This window comes from Triticum urartu, chromosome 3, assembly GCF_003073215.2.
Source record: "Triticum urartu cultivar G1812 chromosome 3, Tu2.1, whole genome shotgun sequence".
NCBI classification, from domain to species: domain Eukaryota; kingdom Viridiplantae; phylum Streptophyta; class Magnoliopsida; order Poales; family Poaceae; genus Triticum; species Triticum urartu.
In genome coordinates, this window is record NC_053024.1 from 513,480,157 (window position 1) to 513,506,412 (window position 26,256).

Here is a 26,256-nt window from a genome sequence, read left to right on the forward strand (position 1 = left end):
TCCACGCCGTGCGTTCAACGCAGGTCGTGGGGAAGCGCAGCGGATGGAAAAGTTACTGCAGTAAAAATCTGCCCCGCCTGCCCACGCACCATTCTGGGCCTAGCCCAACAACGCATCGCGCTTATGTGTGGCCCAGGCCCGGGAGGTCCTGTCGGTGTACAAAAGTAGGGGCTCTCCTTTGTACCCCTTTACTTGTGCACGGGCAGTTAGAGCCGCGCCCGCGGCCGCACTCAGCAGGGCAGAGGAGGGAAGCCGGAGCACGAGACAACCGAAGCAACGCCAAGACCAGAGACACAAAGAGCAAGAGAGCGAGATGGACTTCCCCAGCAAAACCCTTGCCGGGGCAGCCTTCGCAGCCCCGGCAAGAGCCTTGCCGGGGCAACTTGCCAAATGCCAGCAGAGCGTGCCGCCCTTGAGCCAAGGGTTCCAACGCCATCAACCACATTGGAACCAAGGCTCGGGAGGCACCTCCATGGTGGCATGCAGATCTTTGTGGAGATCATAAATACACAAGATTATATGAGGACCAGAAGACGACGATCCTTGGCAGGGTCCTTGCCAAGGAAATCCACGAGACCCCCGGCAAGATCCTTGCCGAGGACGACCGCGGTGCCACGGCAAGACACTTGCCGAGCCCCCGGCAAGACCCTTGCCGAGGACATCTGCGGGGCCGCAGCCAGGCCCACGTTTTCCAAGACTCCACCACCGCTCCCATGCAGCTGCTAGCTCAACCAGCTGGGCAGGCATCTGCGTGGCAGCGTGCAGCCTCCACACCGACTCAGCAAGCACCTGCGTGGTGGCATGCAGATCTTCATGAAGACTCCGCCACCACGCCAGCCCAGCGGCCAGCCAACGTGGCGCTACAATGCCTCATCAGTTCAGACGCTTGTCGGAGCCAGGCGAGTCGGCGATAGCTAGGACGAGCTTCCTTGCTGTCCCCAATAAAGCAAGAGGGGCACGTCAGCAGCGCATTAAATGCGTTTGTCCGATAGTGCCAGAGGATAGACTCAGCCATTATACACCTTTCCACCTCTTGTGTGCCACTGTGGCGACCCCTTTTTGGCTATAAAAGGAGGCCCGAGGCGTACTGGAGGGGGATTCGGATCTTTGGAACTAGACACACACCGTGGCTAGTTCAAGAACTCAAGAACACTCAAATATACATCAAAGCAGGACTAGGGTATTACGTGTCTCCGCGGCCCAAACCTGGGTAAATGATCCTTGTGCTGACCGCCAGACCTGCTCTTTGCACAACCCCGCGCCCACAAACCGTAGAAGGGATCCCAGTGATTCCATAGGTGTCGTTTCCACCGACATTTTGTATTAACTTCACACGAAACCGAGAATATCTCATCATATATTTATCTTTTAATGGACCTCCCAAAAATCAAGGCGTCCGCACAGCCACATAATCATTTTTAGCCTCCTCGATTCCCGCGCATGCCTTTTATCCACCTCCTTATAAATAGGGACATGGGCCCTATTTTCACTTTTACCCTTGCCCCCTCGTCTCCATCTTCTTCCTCTCAATGCTCCTGCGCACCCGAGCTCCACCACCGTCGGCCTCCGTTCACTGCATCAACTCCGGCCGCTGCATCACCCAGAACGGACCAGAACTCCGTGGTGCACCTCCACTGTCCGTCAGCATTAGTAAGTTCAACTTCACCCCAGAACAGATCTGTACTTAGGGGTTTCACTTGTTCATCGGTGTTCTTCACTATTTTTCATTTTCTTCTCTAGATCAAGTAGTTTTTGATCCGAATACGTTAAAAAACTTGTGCGGTAGCAATTTAGCACTCGTTTTTAATATCAAAATACCTCCCCTCCATTGAAGATCTCATCTGAGCACACAAACTTTTTTGCTACCACCACCTTAGGTTTTAGAATTTACTTCATTTTTTGAACTGCTGCAGATCCAAAATTACAACACCAATCTGTGAAACATGTTTGTTCAACACTTAGCCATTCCTCACTTACAGATCTGTAATATGGCGACTGTTCGGGCGGCTTAACTGATAATCCATAACCCGGCATGTACCATTAGTCCCCTTTTAAGACGCCAATAGATATATCTGCATAACTCAACGCTATTTTCCGGCTTAACATATCGGCTCTTTACAACACTTTATTTTTGAATCAATGGTCCGGCTTAACAACATAATCTTAAACCGGCAGTACTTCTTTATTTTAGGCCTTCATCTTCAAAAATGAATAAGACTGTCACCACATGTAAATAGGTCGTTTCCCAGGTCACCGAGGAAGCATTGAACGAGTATGTCCAGACATGCGTCCTAGACAAAAAAGATGTCATCCATTGGAGGGTCCCAGGCACAGAAACCCCTCATGAACCCAAGGATGGTGAAGTGATTGTCTTTACTAATCATTTGCTCCGGGTTTTTAGCCCTCCCGGCTCAAAATTCTTCCGTGATGTGCTGAACTTTTTCAAGCGCCATCCTCAAGATATTGGGCCAAATTCTGTTTCAAACATCTGCAACTTTCAAGTGTTCTGCGAGGTGTACCTTCAACAGGAGCCAACTGTAGAACTATTCAGGGATTTTTACTATTTAAACCGGCAGACCGAGTTCACAGATGGGCCTAGCCTAGAATTAGGTGGCATCTTGATTCAAAGGCAGAAAGAAGCCACTTTCCTAGCCGCCAAACTGCCCAGTCATCCCAAGGACTAGAACCAAACTTGGTTTTATTGCCAAGACACTTCTCCTGAAGGGGAAAACCCTCTGCCGGGTTATCGTGCCAGCCGACTTAGCAACAAGCATCCTCTTCCAGACCACATCAGCATAGCGGAACGGAAAAAATATATGCTCGTATTTTCAAAGATCCGAGATTTAATGGCCAATGGCTTGACCGGATTTGATCTGGTTTGATGTTGGGTCGCCTGGAGGATTCTGCCCTTAAGCCGCTGCCCCAGCTTAATGTGCGTGTACACCTATGACTTAAAAGATCCACAGCGCCACTTACAGATTCAGTTGACTGATGATGATATCAATAATATGACCAAGTCTCTTTTGAACGAGAGCTTGGCATATTGCAGCAAAGCCGGACTGAATCCTTTCTGCATTCTCAACTAGCCACCAACTGTAAGCTTGTAACAATTTTTAGTTGAATCATATTCTAACTTAAACTGTCCTATTTCCACAGGCCGATTCTCCTTTTTGGAATGAGAAGCTGCAGGATAAGCCGGGCAAGATGAACCGGACGAAGAATAAGGCTCAGAAAAAGCCTGTCAAGAAGAAGACCAACACCTCTGAGCCTTTTGATTTGGATGACATTGAGTCAGAGGTAGAACTTGACTCCCTTGGCTCGTTTTTTGTACATCTTATTGACAATGATCACTATCAGGATGATGTGGAAGGCAGCCAAGCAGGCGAAGAGGTAACTATCCTTTCCTCCGACTCAGAACCTCTGCCAAGACAGAAAGTTCGTCAAGCAAGTCGGAAAGTAAGGTTTTCTCATCCTTTAGCTTATTTGGACCTCAACTTTATTTTGAAGAAGTAGCAACATGAAGCTCGCCACACGACCTGGAACAGCGGTGGTGGGGTTCTCTTCTCCGGCTTACCAAACACTCCGACTCCTCGCAAGCGCCCTCCAAAGGTTTCACAAACTTCCGACTTAGCTTATCTCAAAGCAGGTATTTTTCGGCAGCCTCTTAACCCTTCCGACTCAAATGACCAGGGAACATCTCATTCTTCCTCCGGTGACTCAACTGGGACCCAAATCCCAATCTTCAAGACCGTACCCGGGTGAGAATTTTAAGTCTACGCACTCTCAATTATGCACTTGACTGTCATATTAACCTTGTCTTGTGCTTCATTTTCAGCGCTATGGCAAAGCCCGGTGAGAAGCTGAAGGTGACTAAAACAGTTGAAGACTCAAATCTCAATGAACCGGAGAAGCAAACAACAGAAACTTCTCTCCAGGCTGTTGAGGCCACCATTGATGACCTGCCACTAGAGGAGCACAACGTCACCATAGACCATATGGATGTTGAACCGGCCATTACCAAGCCGCCAAGTCCCATCAAGCCTACTGAAGAGAAGGCTAATGATGTTGTCATTACTGGGCTTGGTTACATGACACCGGGCAACCCCACGGTCCACTACAAGAATCTTGTTAATACATGACGGATTCAATCTGTCATGGAACAGTGCAAATCCGTCATCGAGGGAGGTCCGTGATGGATTTAGAATCCGTCATGTATATCGCGTCATAATTTGACAACCGTACCACCATGAAAGTTCCTGTCCGTCACCGACGAGTCCCTAGGCCCGCCTAGGCCCGGTCCTCTATGACAGACTAATCCGTCGTGGATTGACATGGCATTGTGCAAGCATGAGCCTGGCGTGGAATCTAGGAGGTACCAGCATGGATCTAACATGGCATCCTGCATAGCCAAGCCCATTCCCCATTTTTTTAGTGTGTCCGTGTAATGCCCTCGATGCGGCTATACCTCCCACGTGTCGAGGCACGACTTAGAGGCATAACCGCATTGAAAGCAATGTCGCAAGTTAGGCAATCTTCACAACATCCCATGTAATATAGATAATAGAAGGGGAGATACATAGTTGGCTTACACTCGCCACGTCAATCAAAGTACATAAATAGCATTACATCAACCAAACACTCATGGCCCGACTACGGCGCCAAAATAAAAGATAAACCCAACATGCGACACGGTCCCGATCGCCCCAACTAGGCACCACTACTGATCATCAGGGAAAGACACATAGTAACGGCGTGAGTCCTCGTCGAACTCCCATTTGAGCTCAAGCGCGTCATCTGGAACGGAGTCATCAGGCCCTGCATCTGGTTTGGAAGTAATCTGTGAGCCACAGGGACTCATCAATCTCGCACCCTCACGATCAAGACTATTTAAGCTTATAGGTAAGGCAAGGTAAATATGTGGAGCTGCAGCAAGCGACTAGCATATATGGTGGCTAACCTGTTCGCAAAAGAGAGCGAGAAGAAAAGGCAAGGCGCGAACAAATAACTAGAGAACAACCCGCGACAAGCATTACTCCAACACCGTGTTCACTTCCCAGACTCCGCCGAGAAGAGACCATCACGGTAACTCACACAGTTGATTCATTTTAATTAAGTTAAGGTTCGAGTTATCTACAACAGGACATTAACAAATTCCCATCTGCCCATAACCGCGGGCACGGCTTTCGAAAGTTCAAATCCCTGCAGGGGAGTCCCAACTTAGCCCATGACAAGCTCTCACGGTCAACGAAGGAATAGACCTCCTCCCGAGACATTCCAATCAGACTCGGTACCCCGGTTCTACAAGACATTTCGACAAGTTAAAACCAATCCAGCAACACCGCCCGAATGTGCCGACAAATCCCGATAGGAGCTGCACATATCTCGTTCTTAGGGCACACTCAGATTGTCCTAGGTACGGGTAGGCCAGCCCAGAGTTGCCCCTGGTGGCCACCGGCAGCTGACAGGTGGACCAACACTCAGAGGAGCACTGGCCCGGGGGGGTTTAAAATAAGATGACCCTCGGGCTCCGGAAACCCAAGGGAAAAAGAGGCTAGGTGGCAAATGGTAAAACCAAGGTTGGGCATTGCTGGAAATGCTTTAATCAAGGCGAACTATCAAGGGGTTCCCATTATCACCCAACCGCGTAAGGAACGCAAAAATCCGGGAACATAACACCGATATGACGGAAACTAGGGCGGTAAGAGTGGAACAAAACACTAGGCGAGAGGCCGAGCCTTCCACCCTTTAACAAGTATATAGATGCATTAAGATAACAAGGAAATATAATGATATCCCAACAAGTAAATAATGTTCCAACAAGGAAAGGTCTCCAATCTTCACCTGCAACTAGCAACGCTATAAGAGGGGCTGAGCAAAGCGGTAACATAGCCAATCAACGGTTTGCTAGGACATGGTGGGTTAGAGGTTGGACATGGCAAATAGGGAGGCATGATAAGCAAGTGGTAGGCATCGTAGCATAGGCATAGCAAAAGAGCGAGCATCTAGCAAAGCAAAGATAGAAGTGATTTCGAGGGTATGATCATCTTGCCTGCAAAGTTGTCAGAGTTGACTGGATCCTCGAAAGCAAACTCAACGGGCTCCTCGTTAGCGAACTCGTCTCCCGGCTCTACCCAAACAAGACAAACAAGCAACAAGGACACAATCAACCACGTGCAAAGCTCAAACAATATGATGCAAACATGGTATGCTATGCGGGATGCGATATGCGATGCATGTGCAAGATTTGACAAGGAATGAATGAACCTGGACTCAACATGGAAATTCAAGTGTGCCACTGGAAAGGTGAGATGAAATCGCTTGAAAACGATATAAAGAACGCCGGAATCGGAGTTACGGTTTGGAAATGGCAAGCAATTCAAATATGGCACCGGTCTGCGATATACAGCAAGTAGACACCTAAATGCAACAAGATGAACATGCTACAGCACCCAAACATGACAACAAAATATATGGCAGGGATCCATACATGATTCTTAACAAAAGATGAACACTGAGCTACGGCCAATTCATCCATTAACAGGTTCAAACAAGCATGGCAAAAATGCATTTGGTAAAACAGATTTCAGACTTAGTGAAATTAACACTTGTCTGGAATTTCAGATCAGGTAGCACACTTTGGACCATGAAAACTATATGCTACAGGACCTGAACATGGCAAAGTAAAGCATGGCATGGAGCTACTCAAAGAGCTTAACAAAAGTCCCTTAGTGACCTTGAGCCAAAAGGGATCAGAAAATACATTTGCAAGCATGTGAACATGGCAAAAACATAATCAGATCACAGGCTTAGTGAAAAACTGGAGCATGCTAAATCAGATATCAAGTAGGCATATTTACGAGCTCGATGCACTCACTACAGAGCAAGTCATGACCATCTAAGCATACAACCATCAAGAATACACATTATACAAGCTAGACATGGCAACAACAATAACATAGCATGCACGGATCAACTATAACATCCTTGGCAAAATCGCTAACAAGTAGACAATCTGCCGATTCACGAAATAGCAAAAGTAGAGCTCGATTGACTCAAGCTAGGGTGCTCCATAATTGCAAACAAAGACATGGATGGATAGAGCACTACAAGATTAACAAAACATCCTTACTGATCATCCTCAAAAGAGGCACGGATCACTAGGAAACAACATGAACATATGGCATATTGAAATAAACAGATCAAGGACTTAGTGAAAATGCTAAGTCCCTGAAATCAGCATTAACAAATGCGCCACTTTGCAAGCTTGTGCTAGTCACCACACACATCACAAAAATACATGAATGGCACCTCTGGAAAGATGACAAAGCATATAACAAAACACATGTAGAGCTCAGGGGCATATCATGCTCACAATAATCATGGCACAAATGAAAAATATCTAATTGGAGCAGCAAATCTGACAATTATCCCAAATAGCACTCTTCCAACAGCATTTCGGGCACGAAGATGAACTCAAATGAAAATGATGCAATGAGATGAAATGATGTGATCTCTGAGACGAACATTTTGATATGCTATACGTGCAAAACGGATCTACGGATGCAGAGTTACGGCATGACGAACTTGGGCATTTGAATCAGAAATCTCGGGGACTTAGTAGATTTCGAGGGGGGGAGAAAGTCAACCTCTGTGAGTTTTCAGATCTGGGCGCGGTGAACGAGGATCCCCGGAGGAAGGCCGCGCGGTGGCCGGAGGAGAAGAGGGAGGTCGCCGGCGATGTCGAGGTCGCCGGATCCGGTCGCTCCTTTACCGGATCTGGCCGGAGGAGGGGGTACTCCGGCGAGCTCCTGCAGGGAGGCACGGCGCGGGGCTCGGAGGAGGTGTGCAACTGCGGCGGCGGCGGGGAGCTCCAGGCACCGCCGGGGAGCAGGCCGCGGCGGAGCGGCGAGCTCCGGCAGCTGCGAGGCAGGCGACCACGGGCGGGCGGCGCCCGTGCGGCGGCGGCGGCGGAATGGGCCGCGGGGGCCCGGTTCGGGCTCCGCGCGCCTCGGGCGTCGGCGGGTCGGCGGGATGACGTGGCGCAGCGTGGTTCGTCGGAGGAGGCGGCGGACGTGTCCGGTTGCGGCCGGACGTGTCCGATGCGCGCGAGGAGGATGGATCTAGGGTTAGGGGGAGAGTGGAACCGCGAATTTCGGAGGGGGGTGTATATAGTCATAGAGGGAGCTAGGAGAGTCCAAATGAGGTGCGGTTTTCGGCCACGCGATCGTGATCGTACGCTCTAGATGATGGAGAGGGTTTTGGTGGGTTTTGGGCCAAAATGGAGGGGTGTTGGGCTGCAACACACACGAGGCCTTCTCGGTCCCTCGGTTAACCGTTGGAGCATCAAACGAAGTCCAAATGGTACGAAACTTGACAGGCGGTCTACCGGTAGTAAACCAAGGCTGCTTGGCAAGTCTCGGTCCAATCCGGAAATGTTTAACCCCCACACAAGAAACAAAGGTAGAAATGACCACCGGAGGAGAACGGAGCGCCGGAATGCAAAACGGACAACGGAGAAAATACTCGGATGCATGAGACGAACACGTATGCAAATGCAATGCACATGATAACATGATATGAGATGCATGACAACAACAACAACACACAGAGGCAAAGACCCAAACCCGAGAAAATAAAATAAAATAACGCCGGAAACGGCAAGAGTTGGATTACATATTAGGTAAATCATATCCAGGGTGTTACAGTTTGTTTAGCCCATTTATTTCAATCCAGCCCATGATATTCATCCAACCAGCTACGACATCACTCATTAAACATAATCAAACAAGCTTTCGCAACACAATTAATTTCCATTGAACATGTCAATTGTTTGGCCATTTCACAAATTTCTATCCAATTATTTCACTAAGTAAAGGCCTTCTAAAATGTGCCCAAGTACACATCCAACATCAGTTCACATGCCCTGAATAACAATTACATTAGATTACAAATATGGAACGCTGTACAGACCCTCTTAATCATCAAGTTCACCTCCGTAGCTCAAACTTCCTAAGCGCCTCTCACCACCAAGGAAACCTGTAAAAAACAATATGCTTCTGTTACAATATGCTCTCGAAACCTGTAACAAACTTCCTAATAGATACACTAAAGTATCAAGAACAGCAAGTGGACTCTATATTACAAAAATATATTTTGTGACGAATCTAATGAAACTAATTCTGTAGTGAAGATGTTGATATAGCTTCCTTTAAAATTTGTCAAATTCAGTTAATTCGGAATGGTGGAGAAAACAAGAATTAAATGAAATGTTTAAGGTGGAGATACTTCCTAAGTTACACTGCACTTAACGTAATTTACTAAACTACAACCACTACCACTACCACTGGATTTTCATAACAGATCCTACATGAAACAAATGCAAAATTTGATTATTATATTTAGAATTGGATAAGAGCAAATCCATCAAACATAGAACTTATATGATGGTCTGTGGCAATCTGATCTCTACCAGTAATGCAAGAAATAACAAACCAGGCTGTGAGTAATTCTGAACAAAAGAGCTATACAGCCAACGATGGTCCGCAGAATATTTCAGGGAAGTATATCTAAACTATTATAAAATACTTATGACTGAATATGTACTGTAGTGTGAGAATGTAGTAGTGATTGCCGTCGTTGATGAAGGTCCTGAAATATGTCAACCAAGGAACACTATTTCAACAATACAGAAAGATAAAAATGCTAGAACTTAAAGCGACATCCAGTAATACATAAAGTGGATAACTCCCTTTTCCCGATATATCAAGCAGCTACATTCCCTTTTATTAGGCAGTAAGAAGAGATACAATTCTACTTTTCTCTTTCGACTCTGGAAAGACACAAAAATGCATAGCACATACGATTTTTCCCTAAGTTCTGGAATTTTACAATGCCTACAAACGAGAATAACAAAGTATATACGCTAAAAACAATGGCATCACTAACAAACATTATACATGATGCAGAGAAGTACAAATTTAATTTATTGCATGGCTTAAGTAATTACCCAAGTAATTCTTGCTAGATTTTTCAATATTTTTGCCTTTTCAAGTCCTTGTGCAGGAGTTAAGTACATTGCAATTATATAATTGCACATGAATTAGAGCACTATGAGTTTTGATCCATCGTACAAAATACTATCAGTTTAATTGTCACAAAAAATTAAGATTAGACACACCACATGGAACTTCAAGCGGCTTGTTTATCATTTTGCATCTTCGTCAAGTATTTTAGGTACCTATAGAACAAGACAGAGAGAAATAAATAATTGCATGTATGATGTATCTCAAGATTAAACTGTACAGCTACATGTGTGGGCAGTCGATAGCTACATGAAAGTTTATTATCCATTAACCAAAAAACATATAGGTTGAAAACTGCACAGCTAAAACAAGCCCACTAACTATAAACAATAAAAGTCATATTTATATGAAAAGAAAACGGCGGAAAGAAAACAGAAAGTACTCTCCTTATTCTTGAATTTGAAAGCTTTGTGACTTTAATAGTAATCATTTCAGTAAGTATAGGACCAGAATCATGGACTGAATTTTTAGTTAGAAGAACAAGCATTGAATTATGTGTATTTTCAGTCAAGCTTACTTCCAGAAAACATTATACTTCACAAATACAAACTGAGCCCTAGCCGAACATAAGGGCAAATAGATGTTTGAGTAAAGTGTATGCATAACATAAAAGGCATGTGCAGGAAAGGGCAGTGCAGATAACATCACCAAGTAAAAAATGTTTCTGGTCCATGTGAGATATCCAAAATTATGCTGGCAAGGACAGTGGAGATATCATCACCAAGTAAAAAATGTTTTTAGCTGTACAAATACCATTAGATGCACTGACCGATGTGGGATCCATCACCATTATGTGCATGCAGAAACATTGGACACTGCAGTAAAATGTACCTACAGAATCTGCAGATACGAGTTTTTCTTCAGTTAGATATAAAATGGTATGAGTTTCTTAATTCTAAAAGCTGACAGGATAAATCTTGCAGGAAATTACTCTGAATTAGCAGTGTTCAACTACAAAGCTATGCTTGATATGCAACAAGAATAGAAATTTGCCTAGTACTTTTTGTTTCTAGTACAAATAAAGGAACAAAGCACAGACAATCTGTAACAAGCGAGTAACCCTCAATGGTGCTCGTGCCCTTGCTGTTCGTGTTAATGTCAAACAAGGCAGACACCTAGATGTTTTCCCTGTACCGGTTCAACATGGCCAACGAGGCCTGCAGCCATCCTCTAACAGGAACGACTAGATCCATCCATGGCTGGTGTTTTGCCCAAGTGTTTTGCTCGTCCCAGTGGTACTTTGTACTCCTCGGCAGAGCTCCAAAAAACCCTATATTACCAGAGATGAACAGAGGGGGGCTGTAGGGTACGGGACCGGTGCAGAGGTACGTACTAACTCTTTCCGGCCGGAGAAGGTGAACAGCGGGGCGTAGAGGAGGCTGCGCACCACGGATGGAGAAGACGACCGCGACAACGAGGGGACCGACGGTGGCGCAGCTGACGGACAATTGGACCGAGCCACAAGGGCCGCCGATGTACTCTGGATCTGTGGCGGTGTTGCCACCTCCTGTACCTCACCTCAGCTCGCCGCCAGATGGAGCTGGATCAATGCACGCCGCCAGCGACGACAGGGACGTACAAATCTGGCAGTTGGTCCCACGGCCACCGTTGCCGCCTCAGATCGACGGGTATGACTGGATTGCAATAGCTCGAGGGGCCGATCTGAATGGGGAGGGGCGTGGAGTGGGGTAGATGGGTAGGGGTCAGGGGCAGTATATATGTGGAGGGGCCCGGCAGGGGGTGGTCCAGGGGCCGCCGCCGGCGCCGACATGGAGCGGCGAGGGGAGGAAGGTGAAGTGGCGGCGGCTATGGTTGGCACGGGAGATTGGAGAAAGGTAACTAGGGTTAGGCTAGAGTGTGGACTTTGTAGTTAAATGGGCTGGCTCGACAATTTCGGCCCCCCGCGCTGGTGACTTAAAATTTTCCGTCACGCACGCTTTTTCACAGTTTCGCTCTATTTTTTCTCCTACATACACGTTGATTGCTTCCAAGTGACATGTGGGTCAAACAATGGGCACGCAAGACACATCAGCAGGAGCCACCCATGACGGTCCAATCATGGATCAAGAAGTAAAAGGCTAGGCCCCGTTAGCCGATCCATGACAATTTCCATGACGGCCTCTCGATGTCCGTCATAAAGGCAGTACCGTTTTGTGGCTCATTCGCCGCTTGCTGATATGTGACGGTTTTCATGACAGTTTACAAGAACGTCATCACAAATCCGTCACAGTTTTCATGACAGTTTACAAGAACGTCAAAACATAGTGCTAAGGAAGAATTATCGTTGCTGACAAAGGCAAATGGTCGGTGAATCTGGAAAGCTATGCCCAATACAGCGCTCAAGAGATCCACTCTGGGTATATGAATCGTCCTCATACAAGCCGTGACTTTGAGGCCGGCTTAGTCAATCTTATGAAGGGACGTTTTGAGGTAAAATCCTCAATCTTCTTTATATAAGTATATTTCTGTCAGCCGCCCAGTCTACTGGATGTGATAGAATTGAATATGTTGTAGACTGTAGATAGCCTTATATATAACAAGATCAAAACAAGTAGCCCCCAAGGACCGGCTTAAACTAGAAAGTTGAGCCGGGACTTCAAATAGTAGTGATCAATGTTGCATATGTAGCCCCCAAGGGCCGGCTTAATCAGCATGAATAAGCCGGGACTTGTCACCATAATTGTGATTAAAATCCAAGTATGTAGCCCCCATGAGTCGGCTATAATCATAACAATTTAGCCATGTCATCATAGAATTGTCTTCAAAAAAGAGAAATGTGCATTAGCCCCTCAGTGCCTAGTGAAATACTTGTATTGTGCTTGGGACTTCAAATAAAATGATTGTAATACTACCTATCATATGCATACTACAGGCGGAGCTAAATGCGAAGGAATCCCAAGTCGCCGATCTTCAGCAAAATATAAAGTTTCAACAATCTGAAACTTCAAGTCCAAATCGGAATCGACAACCGCCTTGGAAGAGATGCAAAAGTTGAAAAGGGAGTTCAAGGCTGACATGACAAGCTGGGAGCCTGAGAAGACAACTCTGTTGAAAAGAGCAAAGGAAGCGGAGTCTGCCCTTAAGCCGGTAGCCGATGAGCTTTCCGGTTTAAAGCATCAAATTAACACCATGACAGCTGCCATCTTTGGTAAGTAACATTCTACTTCAATCTCTCCGTAGCAATGTATATCAATCATTACTCGGTTTACCAACACTTTTTCATTGATGCATGCCCGAGAAGCTCCAACCTTGGTCAAGATATGTGCGTCAAACTCAAAGCCTCATATACTCTCGTGGAACAATTATACACTGGCGCTCAACGAGCCATCTTTGCTGCCTTACACAAAAAGTCACCACCTTCTCTTACCAAGGAAGTGCTGGAGAGGCTATCTGTGTTGTCGCAAAGAATCAAAGAGTTGAAGCGATCAACTGCCCGAGAAGGTGCCATCACCGCATTAAGCCGGGCAAAGGCGTGGCAAGCAGATCTTGATCCAGAAGACTTGGCCAATGGCTGCCCAAGCGTAAAAGAAGACGGATCTCCCTTCAGTGCTGAAAGGATCAAGATGGACCTAGAGGGGGGGTGAATAGGTCCAAATACAAATTTTAATTGTTACTTAACAATTTTTAGGCAATAATGCGGAATGTGAAAGTGAGCCTAACAATTGCAAGTGAGGTACTAAGTACTAAGCAGGTAACACAAGTAGTAACTAGGCAAATACAAAGTGATGAAGTAAGTGCTAAGAGACAAGTAACCACAAGTAGAGAGTTAGGGTTAGGGATAACCGCAACTCCGGGAGACGAGGATGTATGCTGATGTTCACTTCCTTGGAGGGAAGCTACGTCACCGTTAGAGAGGTGGATGTTACCACGAAGGCACACCAACGCCACGAAGGCTCACCCTATTCTCCCTTTGAGACAACACCATGAAGGCGTTTCTCAACAATTAGTGGTAGACCTTGGGGTGGTCTCCAAACCCTCACAAACTTTTCGGGGGTAATCACAAAGCTCGATTCCTCTCCGAAAGACTCCTACCACCTAGGAGTCTCCAACCCCCAAGAGTAACAAGATCGATGGGGAAAAGCTCAAGACTTGCTCAAATCACAAATTCCTTTGGTGCAAAGATGGAGAAGGAGTGGATCTATCACTTGATTGGACAACTTCTCTCGAATGCTCTCAAATCCCTTGGGGATCTAAGATTTGGTGTGGAGGTGTAAGAGAGAGAGAGTGAGATGTGTTCTAGGGTTTTTCAAGAGTGAATGGTCAACCCTCTCCCTTGGGGGAGAAGGGCTATATATAGTGTGAGCTCAAATATGGTCGTTGTAGTGCAAGTGAACGGGCAGGCCGGACATCTGGGCTAGGGGCCGGACATCTGACCTGGCAAGCCACTTAAAGAGCAAGGCAGAAAACAGAGCAGGAAACAGAGGGGCCGGACATCCGGGGGTCAAGCCCGGACATCCGGCATAACAGGAAGGCCCGGACATCCGGTAGGTGGCCGGACATTCGGCGCACAGCCCAGCATAAAAACGCCCTCTGGACACCTATGTACGGATATCCGGCAAGGAGCCTGGACATCCGGCGAGCACTGGGAGCCCAGACATCTAGCGTAGAGGGCCGGACATCCGACAGCAACACTGCACAAAAGTGCATTCTGGAATGGCTAGGCCCGGATATCCGGCGAGAGGCCCGGATATCTAGGGAGCAGCCCGGACAGAAAGATTAGAAGTAAAGAGGGGATAAAAAGAACTATGGAAAGGAGTATTTTTTTGACTCGAGCAAGTCTGTTACGAACCCAATCGATCCCCTCTTAATAGTGCGGGATCCTATACTCAAGGAAACAAAATGTAACATCATTTTAACACTTCATCCTTGAGAGAACCCACTTCGTATGCTCTTGATCCACACACAATTTGATGAACCGGGGACCAACACCTGAGATTCACTTGACAACCATTGTTAGTCCCCTACATGTAGATTGTCATTAACATCAAAACATAATATAAGGGCATGATTGCACTTTCAAGTGCTGCTGACTTTCTCAACATAGTAAGGGGAATGCATCCATTAGCAAGCAAGCTGGCTGAAGAGACGGACCTGTCCTAGTATCAGGCGGGTTATGATGCTAAAAACAAGAAGATAAAGGCGCAGGTTCATGAAGCCCAGGACCTTATTCCGTCAATTCGTAAGCACATCTTTGCCCCTGATATTGACTCGTCAACACTTATTGATGACGAGGCTATGTTCAAAGCTTTGACTGGGATCAATTGGGCCACATCTGACTTCCACCCAATGGATGATGAAGAAGAAGATGAACCAGTGCAAGATGACCCGGAAGCCTCGACCCGCCAAGACCAGGAGTCTTGATCCATGAGCCGGTTTAATTACCAACCATAGCATTTGGTTGCCGTGTGTCTTAAAACACTTATTCTTTTGGGCCGTCCGATGCCTTGTAATAGGCTAGTTGGAAACAATGATTTACCATGCCATCGTGCATGTTGACTTGCATAACACTTTTTGAACCGCCGATATGATGTTGAAGATCTGGCACTTATGCTTTATAATATCATCAAATTATGCTGACCATAGTTATCATATTTCTTGCACATAAGCAGATAACATGTGCCCTGGCGGTTTTTATCCCAGGGCGGGTCACAATGCCCCATGTAAAATCCACTGGTGACTGCATAGTCCATAACTAGGGCGGGTTTATCAAAACCTTATATAATCATAACAAAATAAATATCATACCTGCGATATTTGTTCATAATGCCGGCTCACCACGCCACACGTAGTAAGGGTAACAGCCCAAAGACTCAGAGCGTAGCGCCCTATGCAATTTATTCATACTACCGGCTGATACGTCTCCATCGTATCTATAATTTTTGATTGTTCCATGCCAATATTCTACAACTTTCATATAACTTTTGGCAACTTTTTATACTATTTTTGGGACTAACATATTGATCGAGTGCCCAGTGCCAGTTCCTATTTGTTGCATGTTTTTTCTTTCGCAGAATATCCATATCAAACGGAGTCCAAACGGGATAAAAACTGTCGGAGATTTTTTGGGAATATATATGATTTTTGGGAAGAAAAATCCACGCGAGACGGTGCCCGAGGTGGCCACGAGGCAGGGGGGCACGCCCCTGACCCTCGTGGGCCACCATTAAGGCGGTTGGTGACCTTCTTTCGCCGCAAGAAAGCTAATATCCGGATAGAGATCGTGTTAAAATTTCAGCCCAATCGGAGTTACGGATCTTCAGGAATATAAGAAACGGTGAAAGGGAAGAATCTAAGAACGCAGAAACAGAGAGAGACAGAGAGACAGATACAATCACGGAGGGGCTCTCGCCCCTCCCACGCCATGGAGGCCATGGACCAGAGGGGAAACCCTTCTCCCATCTAGGGAGGAGGTCAAGGAAGAAGAAGAAGGAGGGGGGCTCTCTCCCCCTCGCTTCCGGTGGCACCGGAGTGCCACCGGGGGCCATCATCATCACCGCGATCTACACCAACACCTCCGCCATCTTCACCAACATCTCCATCACCTTCCCCCCTCTATCTACAGCGGTCCACTCTCCCGCAACCTACTGTACCCTCTACTTGAACATGGTGCTTTATGCTTCATATTATTATCCAATGATGTGTTGCCATCCTATGATGTCTGAGTAGATTTTCATTGTCCTATCGGTGGTTGATGAATTGCTATGATTGATTTAATTTGCTTGTGGTTATGTTGCTGTCCTTTGGTGCTCATCATATGATTTCATGCGTGGATCACACCATAGGGTTAGTTGTATGTTGATAGGACTATGTATTGGAGGGCAAGAGTGATAGAAGCTTCAACCTAGCATAGAAATTGATGCATACGGGATTGAAGGGGGACCAATATATCTTAATGCTATGGTTGGGTTTTACCTTAATGAACGTTAGTAGTTGCGGACGCTTGCTAATAGTTCCAATCATAAGTGCATAGAATTCCAAGTCAGGGATGACATGCTAGCAGTGGCCTCTCCCACATAATACATGCTATCGGTCTAGTAAAGTAGTCAATTGCTTAGGGGAAATTTCGCAACTCCTACCACCACTTTTCCACACTCGCTATATTTACTTTATTGTTTCTTTATCTAAACAACCCCTACTTTTTATTTACGTAATCTTTATTATCTTGCAAACCTATCCAACAACACCTACAAAGTACTTCTAGTTTCATACTTGTTCTAGGTAAAGCGAACGTCAAGCGTGCGTAGAGTTGTATCGGTGGTCGATAGAACTTGAGGGAATATTTGTTCTGCCTTTAGCTCCTCGTTGGGTTCGACACTCTTACTTATCGAAAACTGTTGCGATCCCCTATACTTGTGGGTTATCAAGACCTTTTTCTGGCGCCGTTGCCGGGGAGCCATAGCGTGGGGTGAATATTCTCGTGTGTGCTTGTTTTCTTTATCACTAAGTAATTTTTATTTGTTGTTCTTAGTTGTTTTCTATCTTTAGTTATGGGTAGGAAACGCAAAATACCAAAAACATTAGTAGTACCTACGAAACCAATGGTTGAAGAACCACTGAAAATCTATCACACTGCTGAAGCTTATTACTTGGATCATCTTCGATCCCTATGTGCTCGTGCTGAAACCCCAACTAGCTTAGTTGAGGGTAAATATTTAGATGAGCATGCTTGTTATGTGCGACACCGTATATCCGAAGAAGGGAAAATTTTACTGGATCAAATTCATCGTTTGCAATGCTATGCTTTGAATTTATGTGAAATATATGATTTTACTTGTTGTTCTAAAAACCCTAAGAAACACCTTCCCTATCAATGTGAGTTTAGTGATAATGGAATCGTATCTTCGTATGCTAAGGGTGTTTATAATTACTATGATGTTCAACAAATTGAAGAATTTATTGCTTTTAAGGGTGCTTACGAAATTGCTTCTTTGATTGAAAAGTATGATGCTACTCTTTACAAATCTGAAAATTTTGCCATACTTAAATATTGCTATGATAATTATGCTTCTAATGCCTATGTTTGTCGGGGGACTGATCCACGAACACCTATGGGAACGGCGGGCCGAGTCCCTTTCGGTTCGGTGGGGGCGGAGGTCGTGCAAAGAGCGGATCGAGGCGAAACACGCGAGCAGTTTACCCAGGTTCGGGCCGCACGGATGCGTAAAACCCTACTCCTGCTTTGTGGTTTGTATTGAGTTCTTGCTCGGGAGTGTGGAGTGCTACAGTACACACCAGCAGCTAACGAGACCGAGCGTGAGTGTTCTCTGAACTAGCTAACCCCCTTCTACGTTGCGCATGGGCCTCCTTTTATATGCTCAAGGGGTCACCGACAGGTGGCAACGGAGGCAAAGGGTAAAAATGGAAAGATGCTGCGGTAGGCACAGCTACCTGCTACAGTGTATCATACCTAATCCCTGACGGCAAGGGACAAGGGCATTAAATGCCCGTCTGTGTTGCCTAAACAGTGCAAAAAGGGACCGCCAGGACGCCACCGTTCGCCACGATGGCGATCTTATCAGCGCCGCTTGCCACCGCACGCCGCTGGCTGCACAGCCTCCCGCCACGTACGCCTGGAAGGGTCCCAGAGCGACACGTCGGTGGATGTGCTGGAGCGCGGGCACAGAGTGGTGGCTTGTCGCGGCAAGCGCCTTGCCGCGGTCGTTGTCTTGTCGCATCCGGGAGCTTGTTGCTCACCGGGCCTTGCCGGGACGCGCGGCGCGTCGCGGCAAGTTCCTTGAGATGCCTTGGGTGGCCTTCCCGGCAAGCTCCTCTTGCCGGGGTCTTAAGATGCTTTTGTTGCCCTTCCCGGCAAGCTCCTCTTGCCGGGGTCTTGTCCCCTTGACTTGGATACTTTGTTCTTGAATGGCTCCAAAGGAACCACGGAGGACCTTGGCGGTCACCCGGCAGGCCTTGCCGTGGGATGCTGCGACTGCCCGTGCACAAGTTCGGGATACTAGGGTACCCCTACTCTAGTACATCGACAGGAGCCCCCGAGCCTGGGCCATACACGGTGCCGAGCGCTGTTGGGCCAGGCCCAAAACAGGGCACGGGCACGCGCGGCCTAGGTTACACCGTATCTCACTCCGTATCCACCGCGCCCTCCCCGAACGGCACGCGTCAAATGCGGCGTCGTGGGAGAGATCGTGGGTGGTTTCTTTATTCAGAAATGCGGAACTTCCGCCCCCTCCCTCTTTATAAGCAGGGGAAACAGGGGTAGTCCGCCCATTCGCCCATTGCTGTACCAATCTCAGAAATCTCCGCCGCTCCCTTGCCTTCCCAAAGCCGAAAGAGAGTAGCGCTCCGCTCCCCATCGCCATCAGCACCACCAACGCCGTCGACCTCCTCCACCACTTCCGCCATGGCTCCAAAAGCCGACAAGGGGAAGGTCATGAAGTCGACCGAGGCGCAGCGGCTTGCGGCGCTGCGGAAGGAGCGAGCAGTCTTCCCCCCAAGCTTGCCGCGAAGGAGCTGAGGGAGAACTACTACCTCTTCTGGTCGACGGAGACACGAGCGCATCCGCGCACGAAGGTACTCCCCGCCGCCGCTTGGAAGAAGGCGCCAAACGGATACCCTTTCTTCGCTTTGTTCTTCTACTGCAGGCTCTGCCCGCCTTTCTCTGAATTCTTTTGCGACATCATGAACACCTACGGTTTCCATCTCCTTGACTTCACCCCCAATGCGTTCTGACCATGGCAGTTTTCGCGCATCTCTGCGAAAACTTTCTCGGAGTCCATTCCAACGTAGCCCTCTTTCGCCATTTCTTCATACCCCGAGTAGAGAGAGGAGAGCCCCTATCCGGCGGAATCGCCTGGATCTCAAGGGCCAGCAAGAAGGAAACTTATCTGGAGGGAGAATTCCGCGGCAAGTGGGAGGAGTGGAGAGCAGACTGGTGCTGGATCGACGAGGAGAACCCGCAGCCATTCACCACCCGGCGCCAAACCCCAGTAGCACGCGGCAGCTATTGGAGTGACGTGGCCCCGGAAGACGACAGGCTGAAGATTGCTGTCACCCGGATCCTGCGCCTCAGGCTTGCCGGGCTTACTGTAGGCGCTGTTGGCGCAGACTTTCTTCGCCGCCGCATCGCCCCCCTGCAGGAACGGGGGAGACCCACTTGGGAGTTCAAGAATGCGGCAGACATCATGAGGCTGCGGCCGGGCCTCAACTTCAACTTCACAGTTCTGGAGCTCAACGCGATGCTCCAGGAGCTCTTCAAGTATGACCCCCAACATCCCGAAGTTTTCAGGTTGCCGGGGGGCGTCGTTCCGCCGTGCAACAATTCCTCGCTCGACCGCATCCGTGCAATGATGCCGGAGTGCGACTCACATGGAATTGTGCCAACTTGGCAGGAGCCTGCAGACGACGTCGTGCAGCAGTTCTTCGATGACTTGGTGGAAGTGCCGATCCGCTCCGACGAGAAGGACAGCCTCACCCGCGACACCACGGATGCGGAGATGGCACTCATCGCCACTAGGCTGGAAGAGGCGGCGGCATCCGCGGCCGCGGGCGAGTTCGGGTTCACCGTGGAGGAGGCAGATGCAGCAGAGGCGGCAAGCCGTGCCGAGCGAGGGGAGCCCGCCGGTGAGAAGGAACTTGTCGGACATGGCGTCGGGTCGAGCGAGCCCGCCAAGGATACGAGCGGCTCGCTGGAGATCAACTCCTCTTCCTCCTCATCTTCAGACAGCTCGCCGCAAGCAGAGCCTCCGTCCCCACCAAGAAGGCGTCTCCGCAAGGCCGGCGACGTAGCAGAGCGGCAGGCGAGTGAACAGCCACCGCGCCGCGTGACACGCTCCACCGTGGCAAGCACTGTTGCCGCGGGAGCATCTCACGCTGCAACGGCAACTGGAGCGGGGCCCTCCCGGACCACAGCTTCTACTCCAGCCGGAGCGGGGTCGTCTCAGACCACCGCCACTGCTCCCGCCAAGCGGCCAAGGGAAGCTACTCCTCCGCCTCCTCGCGCCGGACGCGAGCCAGACTTCGACTTCTCCGCGTTCAGCTGCGGCGAGGAAGAATAAGAAGAGTAAGATTTCCTTATTGTACTTGTAGTTCTTCAATTCTTGCTGTTTGTCTTGTATTCTCATTTGCTTTTCTCTGAACTCGTTCCTCTTTAGGACTCTGGCCCAGAGAGCAGCAAAGAGGGTCAAGGTCCCGATGATTGTCATCGAGGACGAACCTACTGCGACAGCAGGAGGTGCGCCCGAGACAACCTTGCCGGACCCGGCAACTTTTCTCCAGAGCAGCCCCCAGCGTAAGTATACGGATTGCTTTCCGCTTGTGAGGTGCGCATGGATACTCTGTCTTTGCTGATATTTGGTTGCTGATTTGTGTAGGAGTAGAGCAGCCTCACCAGGAGCCAAGGGAGAATCCCCCGACAAGGGGGAACTCTCCGGCAAGGGAGGGCTTCCCGGTAAGGGAGAAGTCTCCGGCAAGGGAGGGTTCTCCGGCAAGGGATAGCACCGGCGCCCCCCCCCCCCCCCCCCCCGACGGCGGAGACCACGACTGTAGAACCCGGTGCAGGTACTCCTCTTGCTTCAAAACTTCCCTTGGATTCTTCTTCTTTTGATCTTCTTCTTGTTGAATATTTGCTTGACTCTTCCCCCTTTTCCGGCCGTCAGACCCATCCGCTGCAGAGCAGATGGAGACCGAGGTCGCCGCCGACGAAGCAGCCGGTGGTGGCGATGCCGCCGGCGCAGAGGCCGCCAAGGCTGCCGCCGCAGCAACTGGCGAGGGGTCTGGCGATCGCACTGACGGCCCTGAGGCCGCAGGAGCGCCAGGCGCTGCACCGACCGCCGACCCGTCCGCCGCTGCCGCAGCGCCAGGCTCCGAAGAGCCCCAGCCAGGCGTCTACTTGAAGGCCGGCGAAGGCGTCTTCATCAACCTCCCCTGGGTGTCAAGCTCCAGGGCGCCGGTTGAAGGGGAGAGCTTCGACGGAGAAGTGCTCGCCTCCGCTGGGCTGACGCTGGTTGACGCGCCAAGCAGCAGCAGCAACGAGTCTGAGGAGGAGCGGCTGCTGCGGAAGCTGGTGTCGCTCTACCGCGTGCGGCAAGCCAAGCTGGAATCCCGCGAGGCGCTTGTCGCGAAGGCGGGGGCAGACATTGAGAAGCGCGCGGAGGAGCTCGGGGGTTTCCACCAGGAAGCCCTCCGGTCCCTGGTGGAGGAGCGGGAACAGCTCGCCAAAGCGCAGAAGGTCTTCTTCCTCGAGAAGGCCGAAGTCGAAGAGCAACAGCGACTTGCCGCTGTGAAGCTAGCCGCAGAGGAGGGCGAGCTGGCGCAGTGGAAGGTTAATCTTGACGCCCACGAGGAGGAGCTTGCCGTGCGCGAGGAAAAACTCGGCGGAGCCCTCAAGCAAGTAGAGGACGCTGCCGTCGCCGCCGAGGCCGCCAAGAAGGAGTTGGAGACGAAGGTGGCGCAGCTAGAAGCCGATCTTGCCAAGAAGGGCAAAGAGCTCAGCGCCGCCAAGGACTCCAACGCGGATCTTGAGTTGAAGCTGACCACTTTGACCAAGACGCTGGACGGCGCCAAGAAGTAGGAGGCGGCCTTGAAGGAGGAGATCAAGGCCGACAAGGCGCTGCTAGAGAGTGTTGCCGCCACCCAAAACGCCTTCAGGGAGACTGTGGAGCACTGGACGGAGAGTCTTGTGAATGCTGCCACAGAAATTGACAGGGAGTTGGCGCAGCTGGGGATGGAGGATCTCGGGTATCCCTCCGACGAGAACCTCCAACCCAGCGCCAAGCTCGTCTTGTTCTTCAAGGGCGTGGCGACGGCTCTCCAGCGACTCCGGGAAAGGATCCCGAAGCAGCTGGCCGACGAGTTGCGCAAGATCTGCGTGGGAGCTCTTCAGAAAGTGTTGGTGAAGGTGGCCTTCCGCAATCCGGGCCTCAACTTCACCAACGTCCTCAAGACCCTGCCGCCGGATGCTGATCTGGAGGCGCTCAAGGCCCTTGTCGCACCCATTGTGGACAAGGTGAGCGGGATCAAGAGGATCGAGGGCGATCGCGTAGATTAGGCCGCCCATTTCTTCTTTTCTTGTCGCTGTTTGCCATGTTATGAAAACAATCTGTTAGAGCTGCGACAAGCTATCTTTGTAATATAATTTTATTCTATGTAATGATTGCAATGTTATTCCCTTTACTTGGTTCCTCCCTTTGTATGTCTTTGCCCTACGCCTTTAGGGAACTTGCCGGTGCGGGCACCTGAGCCGCGAGCGCTAAGTGCGGGATGTCAGCAGCCTGCTGGCGGTGCCGCTACCGACAAGAAACCTTGTCGCAACTAGTTGCAGCTCACTTAGGTTGTTGAGCGGACTCGAAACAAAGTAAGGGCGCAACTAGCTACGAGTTGGTTCCTCCGCGCACAGGTTTTCCATACAAAGTGCGGTCGTTCAAGGGAGATAACTTAAAATTTTTAAAAAATCTGATTGCTCAAACTTTGGCAACTTAGCTTTTCTGTTGTTTGCTTCCCGGTAAGGCGAAATTTTCTTGAACGACGCCTGGTCCATACCATTATCTTCTCCTTCCCCCCCGGCAAACTTGTGGGCGAGGGGAACCTTCCTTTTCTTGAGAAAAAAGAAAGAAGAGAAAATAAAGATACGGAGCCTTACGGCTCGTTATTGCTTACCGGGGTTTAGGTGCTGCACAAAGTGTTAGATAACACATGCATAAAATAGAAAGTATGAAATTGACAAAATGTGCGGAGCACATGAGCTTTACTTATGCACGGGGTCTGCGCCCGGCTTTGTACAAAGGATTACATGCAACAGCGGCAAGACTTGTACAAAAGGTGGTTGCCGGAACAGGTTCCGGCAACCGCGCCTTACGGGTAAAACTTACAAAGATGCTCAATGTTCCAGGAGTTGCTCACCGGAATGCCATCTTCGGTCTCAAGGTGGACAGCGCCAGGCCTAGTGACTCGTTTCACCCGGTAAGGGCCTTCCCACTTCGGCGTCAACTTGTTGGAATTCTTGGCGGACTGAACACGCCGAAGAACAAGGTCTCCTTCCTCGAGACTTCTGGCGCTAACTTTGCGGCTATGGTAGCGGCGCAAAGCTTGCTGGTAGCGAGCAGCTCGCACAGCAGCCTGAAGACGGTCTTCCTCAAGGAGCAGCGCGTCATCTTGTCGCAGCTGCTCTTGCTCGAGCTCATCATAAGCGAGCACTCGAGGTGACCCGTATACGAGTTCCGTGGGGAGAACTGCCTTTGCTCCATAGACTAGAGCGAAAGGTGTCTGGCCAGTGTCTCGATTTGGCGTCGTTCTGATCGACCAAAGAACCACCGGCAGCTCCTCGATCCAGTTTCTTCCGCACTTGTGCAGTCTGTCGAAAGTCCTGGTCTTGAGCCCGCGCAACACTTCAGCGTTTTCCCTCTCCGCTTGACCGTTGCTTCTCGGGTGAGCAATAGAAGCGAAGCAGACCTTGGCGCCAAGATCTTGGACGTACTGCATGAAGGTGCGGCTCGTGAATTGCGTACCGTTGTCGGTGATTATCCTGTTAGGGATCCCGAAGCGGCAAACAATCGACCTGAAGAACTTGACTGCTGACTGTGCTGTCACCTTCCTCACTGGTTCCACTTCCGGCCACTTTGTGAACTTGTCGATTGCGACGTACAAGTACTCAAAGCCCCCGACTGCTCGGGGAAAGGGGCCGAGGATGTCGAGCCCCCAGACCAAAAATGGCCAGGATAAAGGGATTGTCCGGAGAGCTTGAGCTGGTTGGTGTATCTGCTTGGAATGGAACTGGCACGCTTCACACTTGGTTACTTGTGCAGTTGCATCCTGGAGGGCTGTCGGCCAAAAGAAACCTTGCCGGAATGCTTTGCCGACAAGTGCTCTTGCGCCAATGTGGTGACCACATATGCCTCCATGTATCTCTGCCAACAGCTTTTGTCCGTCTTCCTGGTGAATACACTTCAATTTCACACCGTTCAGTCTTCTTCTGTACAGTGCCTTGTCGACAAACTGGTACATACTTGACTGGCGGGCTACTCTTTCTGCTTCTTCTTGCTCTTCGGGAAGTTCTCCTGTCTGAAGGAAACGGACAATCTGCTGCGCCCATGCTGGAGCTCGTGGCTCGACAACAAGGACTAAAGGCAAATCTGCTGCTGCGGGAACATCCGCTTCTACGGCGAGAACCTGGGGGTCTGCCGGAGCTTGACGTTCCCCGGCAAGCTTGCCGGAGCAAAACTTGTCGGGAGCTTCTGCTTCGACGAAACAAACCCTAGGGCTTGCCGGAGCATATTGCTCCTCAGCGCTCTTGGCGTTGATCTTGGGGACCTTCTTGGCGGCGGCTTCGGGAAGTTCTACCGGCAAATAGTCACCAGAAATCAACTTCCTCTTCTTGCTCTGCCCAGTTGATGGCGTTACAGACGGTTGAGTCAGCTTGAGCACAAAGATCCCTGGTTCCACAGGTAACTTAAGTGCGGCGCACTTTGACAGGCCATCGGCAATGGCGTTCTGAGCTCTTGGAACATGTTCCATTTGTAAGCCGTCAAAGTGCTCTTCTAGCTTTCTCACTTCGTCGAGGTAAGCTTCCATCAACGGACTCTGATAACTCTTGCTTACTTGGCGGACGACAAGCTGTGAGTCACCCCTGACAATGAGCTTCTTGATCCCAAGGTCTGCCGCGATCCTGAGACCGGCAAGCAAGCCTTCATACTCTGCAGTATTGTTTGTTGCTTGCTCCTTGGGAAAGTGCATCTGGACTACGTACTTGAGGTGCTCTCCGGCGGGTGCGACAAGCAGCACGCCAGCGCCGGCGCCTTGCAGCGAAAAGGCACCATCAAAGTACATTAGCCACTCTTTGCCTGCTTCCTTGACGGGGATGCTCATTTCTGGAATTTCTTCATCTGGTGTTGGCGTCCATTCTGCTATAAATTCTGCCAATGCTCTGCTCTGGATAGTTGAAGTGCTCTCAAACTTGAGGCCAAAGCTTGACAGTTCCAGTGCCCACTCAACAATCCTGCCTGTCGCTTCTGGATTCTGTAGTATCCTCTTCAACGGAAAGCGAGTGACAACTGTGATCTCATGTTCTTGGAAGTAATGGCGTAGCTTTCTCGAGGCCATGAGAAGGCCGAAGAGCAATTTCTGCACACCAGAGTACCTTGACCTAGCCCCCTGCAGAAGGGAACTGACGAAGTAAACTGGGCGCTGCACCATCTTCTTCTGTGTCTCCTCGTGCATTTGCGCA

The 26,256-nt window shown here is 49.4% G+C and overlaps 1 long non-coding RNA gene across 1 annotated transcript; it reads right to left on the bottom strand.

Moving 5' to 3' along the window:
• Positions 1 to 8,777: 8,777 nt before the first annotated feature.
• LOC125544711 lies at positions 8,778 to 11,974 on the bottom strand. The gene is made up of 2 exons (XR_007299627.1): positions 11,416 to 11,974; positions 8,778 to 10,922 (listed from the first exon to the last, which is right to left on the bottom strand). It is a non-coding gene; the product is annotated as an uncharacterized LOC125544711 (long non-coding RNA).
• Between the last annotated feature and the right edge of the window lie 14,282 nt (positions 11,975 to 26,256).